Here is a 10757-nt window from a genome sequence, read left to right as displayed (position 1 = left end):
CAGATCCAGTGCAGAATTACATTAGACTCCGGGAATATCAGAATGTATGTATTTTGATGGAAAACAGTGTATTGATTGCTATGCCATTTCATGAATAAATAACTTTGTTTATGAAAATATTTTTATCCAACTTAAGAAAATTTGGGCTTAATTTTAGTTGTCCATATCTTTGTACATGTAAGTCCTGATGGCTGTAGGGGGGGCATGTGGACAGGATGTGAATAATGACCCTTCTAGATGATTGATGGCTTCAGTTCACTAAAAGTGTTTGTTTACAAGTTTAAGCAGTCAGGAATCTGGCATGGTAGCCCCTCTTTTTCTTGCTGTCAAGGCCCTTAGAGCCTCACTGGAACAAGAAACATCACATATACTGAGAGGATTGCTAAAGGCTATGAAATGCTTCCAGCATACCCCATCTTTCATAGAACAATTGATATATTAGACATAATAAATATTACATAACCTTCAGGATTTTGGCAGTGGAAGTTGAAGCGGAGAACTTTCACTTTTTTCATTATTAAATGATTTTTTTAACCCTGGAATCTCCAACCTCACATAGCTTGATGATGTATTTCAATCACAAGAGTGAAGAGGGAAGATTCTGTAGATTTTATAAGAACACCTGAATTCTTGATATATGCTATATAGCATTTACAAAAAACATAAGAAAAAAATTCTGTTTGCGAATGATGGTAAGCATTGCCAGCTTTCACATTTTCTCCCAGAGCTCAGAGCAATTTTTTTCTCCAGGACAAGTTTCTGCTGCAGCGACTCCCTCTAGCAGCTCCGTGAACCGAGGAAAGGGAACGGAACGCCAAACCCATCCTTTCCAGTAAACAAATGGTAGGGAGCAGGAGGAAAGTTTGGCCGGGAAGATCAAAAGGAGCAGGGAATTTTTTTTTTTTTTGGAGTTGTTGGATGGACTAATTCTATTCCCCAGTCCCTTCTCCACCAGCCTCCCCAGCCTCCCCAGCCTCTCCTCTCAGTGCTCCACTGCCCCCACCCTCCGCCCCTTCTTTCTGCCAGAGCTGTGCCAGCAGCGATCTTTAGAGCGCACAGAAACGGCAGTCCCAGCTAAGGCAAAGGCTCGGGCCACGCCAAAGCATTTAGTTTCTTGAGGACCGGTTGTGCATGAATCGTGAAGTCCAATGAAGCCCACGTTGGTCAATAGCCTGGATTTCGTCGCCTCGATTGCCTCAGCTGACCCTAGCAGAAGCCCAGTCAAAGGGGCGGCCCCGCACCTCTCAGGGAGTTGATATGCAAAATAGTTACGTCAGATGGTGGGGGCGGGGCACGCCCGGGTTGAGTGGCAGCAGCTTTTGCTGTGGGAGGAGGCGCGAGAATCAGCCTGGTTCAGTGACTGAGACAAACTGGAGGTGAGAGGAGCTGGTGCTGTCCACTGTGCTGTCGGTGCTGAACCTGGGACGCGCGCAGACGGGTTGCTCTAGCACCTCGAGGCAACGCCCTCTTGCACTCTCTGTGCCCTGCGGGACCCGCTTCACCAGCAGGACCATATCAACTTGACAAAGGAGTGTGGTATCGGACGTGGGAGAGAGTCCTCTGTTTGCCACCTGGGCGCCCATTCAAGCGTGACTTTGGAGATTTCTATAGTTTTAGACCAAACTATTTTCCTCTTTTCCCAGCTGAAACGATCTTTTAGGTTTTTTTTTTTTTTTTTAACTATTATTATTGTTGTGATTTATATATCCACACCGTTTAGGAATCTTTCTGGGAGACTTTTTTGACTCTTAAAATAAGGTAAGAAAAAGAACGTTATAAATTATTACAAATGGGGGAGGAATGCAGAGTGCCATACAAAAATTTAAAAGCAAGTTGTGATTTTTATAATTTGAAACAGGACTTTGGGCAATAATTGCAATAATTATAATAATAATTACTACTACTGTTATTATTATTACAAGAACATCAATTGGTGATTAAGCACTGAATTCTAGAAGGGAAGTTGAGGGGTGTTTTTTTTTGGTGTGTGTGTATGAAGTTAATGTCATCAGGTTACATCCTGCTTTATAAATATAAATATTTGTAGAGCAACACTTCCAGCATGGCTCAAGAAACAAGAACCATTCAATGCAAGCCCCCAAATATGTTAGTAAATTACATTAAATAAATTAACCAACAAGTTGTTTAAAACAAATGCAATCTTAAAAAAATATTTGAGTGGACTAATCTCTGATTAATCAATATTACCTCTGCTATCTGTAGCATAGACTGCAAAGTACAGAGCTCTCAACATTTTTGGAGGGAGGTAGTAGGTATAAGGGCATTTATATCGTGTTGGGTTCATTTAGATGTGTTGTTATGCAGTAGATCCAAATAAAACTTGTGAAACTCAGTCTCTGAGAATTCTACACCCCAAGGTCATGTGTATTTCCAAGTTGGGGGCTGTTTGTTCTGATATTGACTAGTAAATGTCATCCCCTCCCCACCCCCTCAGGTTAGAGGTGGATGTAAATGGGAAGCTCTGATTTAATAATACAGTATTAGCTTGTATTATAGTCGCTACTGCTGTTGGTAATTGAATGGAACTGGGAAGCGTGGGCTGAGAAAATGTCTCGCTATTTCAGCAATGTTTAACCTCTTGCATGTTTAACAGAGAGCTTTTCTCTACTTAGATTTTCTTTTGAAGCTATGTTCCTTTTGTCAATTGGCAGTGTGTTTTGAGTGTGTATGAAGAAAGAATTCAGTACAGAAAACCACTGAACAGTACTTCTCACAGTGAACAATTTTGAATGATAGAAGTTAACTGGTGCTCCGTGTATTTCTTATTACTATTCATGACTTTATTTGACAGGCATGATGTTTATCTGATAAATAGAATTATTAAATTTTCATTTATGTCATTTAGTGACATTAGATTAAGGATAAACGATGGCTGGAAAAATATAGAGGGGAGGGTTTACGTTCCAGGGAGAGAGTTCAGGTTGCAACTAGACATCCTATCTTAATAGGAACATGTAAAATGTAAGCTGTTTTAGACTTAGTATCATTCAACTGACTAAGGCTATGTTCTTCAACAACTCAAGAGTACACTAAGTTAAGTTTATATATTTGTGTATTTTAAATTATCATAAAAATTTCTGCTCTAGTTGCATTACCCTTAACAAGTATGAACTTTAGCTTTAAAGTTTATGATTTAAAATAATTCCTCTGCATAGAGATTTTTCATTTTATTTTCAACACAGTCCTACATGAGAGTGATTGTTACAAGAAATGGATATCATTGCAAACACTAGAGGCTAAATGTAAATCCCTTTAAGTTGTTCCCATGTTTTACCCTAAGCATATTGTTCTTAGTAGGATTCTTGTCAGTCATATGATCTTACATTAAATATTGATACAAAATTTGTAAAGACTGAAAGGGTAGAGAAGCAAAGGAGGATATATGAAACACTGGACTATGAAACTCCTACCAGACTCCTTTAAACTAATTTAGAATAATTATTTTCTTCTATACATTTTGAAATTTTCTTTTTAAAAGTAATTATATGGGTATAAGCACTCAGACTATGGAATTTCAAACAGAATTATGGCTTCCTTTAATTTCAGTTTTCTTTTCTTTATTGAAACATCAATATATATTTTAATTTTATAACTTACTGGAAAGGCAAGAACAGAAATAAACACTATGCTCATCTAAATGTATTTCAGTATCTCATTGACTTCTTTTTGCATGAAGTTTTCCAAGATGTATATCTTCATTTGAGTATAAACAGTTCCCCTGAACTACCAGTATCTGGAATTCTTTCAGATGAAGTTTAGTGTTGTTACAGTGAGATGGTTAAACACTAAAAACAAAGTATGCTATTGGCAATTTTGAAACCAGTAAGGTAGATTCAGTGAGATTGCAAATCTAAAATATTAGAAATACTTTTACTGATATTTTTTACATATTTAGCTTTTATATCTTAGTTCTCAGGTAAGGTAAAATTAGATAATTAGATGACCATGATAAGCCCAACCATGGCACATAGGGGTACTATTTGGATACAGAATTCGATTCTTACTGTAAACTGTAAACAAATACAATTGCCAACTTTGAAGACACCTATTAAAGATATTCAAATGTGGTGACCCTTCATAAATTTTTTGCTGCACAAAAAAATAACCATATTTTGGAGTTATAACTTGTCCATGGGAAATTCAAAGGAATAAGCAATAACACAACAATAGCCTGCTAAAGCATTAATTCATTTCACTGCATAGGTACTACAAGTGCATGCAGCACTTTTTACTTCAGGATGGTGAAGTTTTACCAAGTGTATAGAAAAATTACTGGAATAATTTAATTATATGTCACATGACATGCTCAAGTTTTCTTTCTTAATCGCCTCTCAGTTTCTTAAAGCATATTGATCTTTTCAAAACTTTAAAAATGATATTGCTAGAAAGATGTCTTTTTTTTCTTATAGATAAGATGAATAAGTATGCATGCTTGGTGATATTTAAGACAAAGATGAAACATTTGGGCTTTCTATTATCAAGGCTATACATTGCTTTTTTAAAAAATCTATTTACTACCATGTACAATAGAGAACTAAAGAAAGTAATAATAAATCGGAAATATGCTAAAATGTTTTAGTGAATTGACTTTTTCAAAGTAACTTTTAAAATTATACTTAAGAGATTATGCAAGTGATAGTTTATTGAGAATTTTCTTTGAATAGTAGCCATTTTTCATGTTTAATTCTCATTTATCAATGAGACCAAAACACCTTCAATAGTATGTTTCTATTAGTTCTGTGCCAAATCCCCATACTAACTCTAGTATTTTTATTGTTTAAGGTATTATAAAGTTCTAAAGACTCTTGTGAACTAATAGGCCAGGAAAGGTACTTTCTGTTGTTAACATTATTGTAACAGCCGTGTGACCAATTATCTTACCAAATAGACTTAATCATCTTCTGCTTCAACACCTCCAGTGTCCTTTGGGCATAGTCTAGTTAAGGTGAACTGTAGGGTCCCTTGTGGAAAATCCTAACTTTCCCATTAAATTGGTCACCACACCATACAACAAAACAATTGGTCCCTTTGTGCTTTAATCACCTTAGTACTGAGGAAGTTAATATTATTATAATAGATGAGATAGTATTTTTGATAAACTCAGAATTCCAGTGAGTCTTAATATGGGTTTTCTTAAAGAGAAAGAATTAAACAATAGTATATGTGCATGATATAATGAATGTGTATGTGTGTACATCTTGTGTGTGTGTGTGTGTCTGTGTGTAAACATATATATTTCTTGCCATATTATACTTTACCATAAACAGGCAGTGGAAATGATCTTTAACATGCAAGTTCAGGGAATGCTACTTAATACAAAAATAATTTACATAACAAGCTATAATACAATATATAATTTTTAGAGGCAAATATGTCTTTTTGTAATTGTTATTTTTATTTAGGCTGTTATGCTTTAGCGCACACCAATTTTTTTGCCATGAAAATGTCATTCATAAGCTCTCATGTTGTGATTGGCAAGGGAAGGGACAAGTGGATATGAAAATTTGCCAGGAATAAGCAACTGAATTGATGTGTACAAAATGAAGACTTTATAGTGCCACCTTGATTCTGAAAAAAGTGAGTGCTTATAAAGGATTTGAAAGTTTCTATCTCTAAAAGAGATACATCAGGTTTACTTCATATACATTGTTGGGTTGTAAGCCATGTACTTCTAAGGGATACAGCCTGGATATCCCTATACCCAAGATATTTTTATTCTTTGTATATCAGTGTTTCCGTGCTTAGATGTGGTAAAATGTGGAAAGAAGAGCAGCTTAACTCTGAACTTTCTTGCTTTAAAACCAAGTAATTAATATTAATTTAATGTGGCTTTTGGTATCAAATTATGTAAATCTCTAAAGCAAAGTAGTTGCTTAGTGAGTTCATTTGCATGTCAATACAGAGAATATTATTCCAACTCATAACTGGTTCATAGCACTGCTAGCAATTCTAAAACACAATGCAAAAGATTTGAAAATACTTTTCTCACTCAGCTTTATTTAAATATATCCATTGTAATTGACAGTTAAGAGAAACTTACTTTAGTGATATATTTTTTTCTGTGTAAGTAGCACTAAGGTAGCAATTAAAGCATACATACAGTAGCAATTAAAACATACAAGCCTGAACTATGTTCCCCAAAGATGATGATGAAATGCAAATAATTTGACTTTCATGATTGGACGACTTCCACAAAACACATTAGGTAGTGTTCTAATGACCATCAAGGCTTTATTTTTTATAATTTCTAAAACCTTCAAAGTAAAGATTTTATACTAACATGAAGTGGCAAATGCCCTCATATAGTCTGTAGATATGTACCCCCTTTCCTCAAAGCTACAGTAATTGCTGTGATCCTGACATCCACCATACTCTGAACTGCTTCATTTAGGATTAAGGAGAGAGGTCCCATTCATCTTTCCAAAGAAAGAGAGTGATTTGCTACTAGTAGACACATTTGTTCTCTCACAGTAAATTACCTATTGATACTTGAACATAAAGTCTTTGAACCTTGAGCCTTGCTTATAAAGAAGAAGACAGAAAGAGATCTCATTCAGAGTGTTAGTATATGTACATATATTTTATTCATATATATGCACATACATATTTTACTCGTATTAGGCCATTTAATTTACATTAAGCCTAACATTTGTATAACTGAAAAATTCATATTGTCCTCATTTGAGATATGAGAAAGTACACACTCAGATCAAAGTCGTACACCTTTCCAGCCTGTGATCACACAACTAGGTATAGGTGGATGAGACAATCAGACCCAGCTCACCCCTCTTGGAGCTACAGTGTGCACTTCCAACACCTCTGTTTAGGTCAAATATTCAACTGGGTGTGTCTTATTTAAAATTATGTCTTTCCTGTGAGACTTTCTTTGCTAAATGTGAATCCCCCTTAACCCTCTTTCCCCAAGTCTTTCCCTTAATTATTAAGTTATATGGAAATGTTTTATGGCATTTATTCTTTAGTATATACACTTTAGAATGCACAATACAAAGGTTTTAAGAAGTTCTTTCTTTGTATTTAATATTAGAAAGATGCTACATTATTTGATCTCATAGCCCATTAATAACAACAGAAAGAGACAATATTTTCCTTTCTATGTTAAATAAAACAAGAATAGTAGAATAGTGTAGTTAATGTGTCCTAAGAGTTCTAGGTTTACCCTCCTAAAGTCCTACTGCATATCAAATACAAATACATCTTGAACATCAGCCCACTTCAAGCAATTACCACTTGTGTTATCAACCGCTAGTCCTACTGAAACCTTCAGACTAGTTAGCTACTAATATTTCAAATGGTCTGTGAGATGAAATAAAGTAAGCAAAATAAAATTAGTAGTTTGAAGCACAATACAAAAAGAGGTAGTTTAAAGTGGGGTCTTGGACACTTAGGAAACATTAAATACTTCATTTATTGTTTTTAATTCTACTTGAGGTACAAAGGGAAATATTGACCACTCATTGATGCTCTTTGTTTTCATTTAGGATTAAGCTCACTGAGTAGAAGAGGTGAGTACTGCTGGCAGTAATTATAACACACTTCCCAGATGAGCCACAGAGTTGCATCAGATTCCCTAGTGAACCCTCATTATCCAAGTTTTGGGTTGTCCTTATTAAAAGGATCCCAAAGGAGATAGAAAAGTTTGATTTATAGAGGAAGTTAACTTAAACGTAAAAGATGATAGGGCTTTTATTAAATATTTTACATGTCAGTTAGCAATATCGGTGTTTTACTTTTGAAATGAAGCCTGGTATAAAAGTTTTTAATCTTGACATTTCTGTACCATTTTGTATACTATTCATTGGACTCACTGTTCCACATTCTCTGTGGAGCCCTGCAGGAAGTCCGTTCACTCCAACAGCTACAATTATTCTCTCTTCACAGATATCTTCCAAATATATAGCTCTGGCCCAGATTTGAACTCCATTAATGTATTTACAAAGGTCTGCTGGACATTTTAACACTGATTTCATGGTGGCAGCACAGACTGCATGAACTCATCATCTCATCCCTAACATGGTCCCCCATCCTAACTTTTTTGCCTGTAGGTTAATACCACACATTTCTATTCACCTAGGTCCGAAAAATTCATAGGTGTTTTAAACTTACATCGTTCTTACTATACTATATACAGTGACTCTCCAAGTTTTGACATTCTTCCCTTTGTAATATAGCTTTATCTAATTCCTATTTTCTGTTCCCTCATTTTATCGCTTTTATCTCGACTCACACTATCCCATCTCAATAGGAAATATTTTGACATTCTACATTGATCTCCCGGATTCTTGTTTCTTCCTGCAGAGATAATACCTATTGATATGAATAACAAATAAATTTTTTGGTAATTCATAGTATGTCATACAATATGTTAAGTATTTATAAGCATCATTACATTCTATATGCACAACACCTTATGAGGTAGATAGTGAAAGACCAAAGCTTAAAGAGTTACGTTGCACACAGAATTGGGACTCAGACCAAGCTCTGTCTGAAACCAGCTGCATGGTCATCATCATTATGCTCTGCTGATACAGACTTCATATCTCTTCTAGATTCCTCTCATTTAAAGTAAGCTTTTAGATGTCACTGTTTTCTTCAGAAATCATCAGTGCATCTCTAATTTTTACTACATTAAGTTGAAATTCTCTACTTTTTGTTTTTATTGGTTCTATAGCCTGCAAGTAATCAATCTGATTTTGAATTTTCTCATGTGTGCAGTGCACACATGTAAAACAGAGACGGATCAAAATACAAAGTATGATTCCTTTCCTCTCTACAAAACCAGTGCTCTGTCCGGACCATTGCATGTTCAGAAATCTCCACCTACATCTCACTCCTCTATTTCCAGCCAAGTTTTTTTCATAATGTAAAAACACATTGTGTTCATATGTGCTTTTCAGAGGCCCCAGTTTTTGTTGCAATTAATGTCATGTCAGCATCACCCTGGATATCACCAAGATATGTATTTTTTCACATATATGTATTTGTTTTCTATTGTTGCATAAAAAGTACTATAACCACAGTGGTTTAAACATTTATTATCTCACAGTTTCCATGAGTCACAAGTCTGGGTACAGACTAGCTGGGTCCTCTGCTCAGAATCTCACATCAAGGTTTCAGCCAGGACTGGGCTGTCATTTGAGGCTCAAGTTCTTCCTCCAAGATCACTGGCTGTTGGCAAGATTTTCTTCCTTCCTTTCCTTCTTTCTTTCTTTCTTTCTTTCTTTCTTTCTTTCTTTCTTTCTTTCTTTCTTTCTTTCTTTCTTTCTTTCTTTCTCTTTCTTTCTTTCTTTCTTTCTTTCTTTCTTTCTTTCTTTCTTTCTTTCTTTCTTTCTTTCCTTCTTTCTTTCTTTCTCCTTCCTTCCTTCCTTCCTTCCTTCCTTCCTTCCTTCCTTCCTTCCTTCCTTCCTTCTTTCTTTTCTTCCTTTTTCAGCTCAGAACTCATGAAAGTTTGTTTCTTCAAGGCCAGATAAGAATTTCATTGATCCCTTCAGTTTCTGACCTATAAATCTGCTTTTAAAGGGCCCACCTCATTAGGTCAGGTCCAACTAGAATAATCTCCTTTTTGATAACATAAGGTCAACTGACTTGGAACCTTAATTATGTCTTAAAAAAATCTCTCCTCCTTTCCATTTAATGTAATGTAACCACAAGAACACTATATCACCTTTGTCATATTCTGTTGCTCAAAAGCAAGTTAAAGGTTCTGCCTACACACAAGGTGAGGAGATTATACAAGAGTGTGGGTCATTGGGATTCATGTAAGAATTCTACCAAGCATACCTGACTCAAGTTCTGTTTGAACCTTAGAATCTTTCTCCATTGCTGTTGTGCCACTAATCTCCAGCATTTATGACTTGAACTATGCAATGAACAGTCTGGTGTGGCTTTTGGACTTTTTTATGTGTCTTTGGTTGTTCTTCCTATTAATCTTAAGCCCTTTTTAAAGGAAGAACCCTAGGAATTCCTTCTATGTGTGCAAAACTTTGTGGTTTAATATTACTTCATATATATATTATTATATAATCCTCATTGAAGTACACTTCAATTAGTTTGCCTTTATGTTTGCCTCTATTATGTAGTGTTTTGTACATGTAATTTATGATCATGGGTTGTTTATTGTTTTAAATTTTAGGTTTTGTTAATCTATTCTGTTTTAATTTTTTTATTTTTTTGTCTTTGGTCTTTGACAAATTGAAAACCACATAAAGGGTTTATTATTATCTTATTTCATGCAACATAGACTCTTCCCATGCAAATCAGGGATTTATATTTAATATTATGCTTTACAGATGATATAGAAATTATAGAGAAAGTGAAAATGATGTTTAAATTTGTTACTTAGGAAAAATGCAACAAATTGATTTATATTTACTTTGAAAGAAAAACTTTACATTTTAAATGTCATCTTCCAAAGAATATCACATTTATGATACTAATAATTTTGTTATTATTTATTTGGTCTAAAAATTGGTAAATGTTTAGGTAATTACTTTTACTTACATTTATTATACAGAAAAATTTATTGCACTTACATCTTTTATAGTTTACATACAATTATGGTAATTTTATCTTGGCAAAAGCTAAAGGAAATTAGTTAGTATATAAATTCAGTTTTTAATTTTAATTAACAGTAATTTTCTTAAAAACATTAAGATCATATTTAATATAAAATAATCATTTCAGTAAATACTGATTAAGTGCCTACTGTGTTTCAAGTG

At 34.6% G+C, this 10757-nt stretch overlaps 1 protein-coding gene across 1 annotated transcript in view; it reads left to right on the top strand.

Annotated features, from left to right (window-relative positions):
* The first annotated feature begins 1376 nt into the window (after positions 1-1376).
* The window catches only part of FSTL5 (follistatin like 5), a 698132-nt gene continuing 688751 nt past the window's right edge, over positions 1377-10757 (top strand). The window contains exon 1 of the mRNA XM_045798623.2: positions 1377-1758. The gene's annotated coding sequence lies outside the window, so the exon portion shown is untranslated. The remainder of the gene's footprint in view (positions 1759-10757) is intronic.

This window comes from Ursus americanus, chromosome 13 (assembly GCF_024610735.1).
Source record: "Ursus americanus isolate L20-20 chromosome 13, mUrsAme1.1.p, whole genome shotgun sequence".
Lineage (NCBI taxonomy): Eukaryota > Metazoa > Chordata > Mammalia > Carnivora > Ursidae > Ursus > Ursus americanus.
The sequence above is the reverse complement of the archived record's forward strand: the minus strand, read 5'-3'. Positions and strand labels throughout refer to the sequence as shown.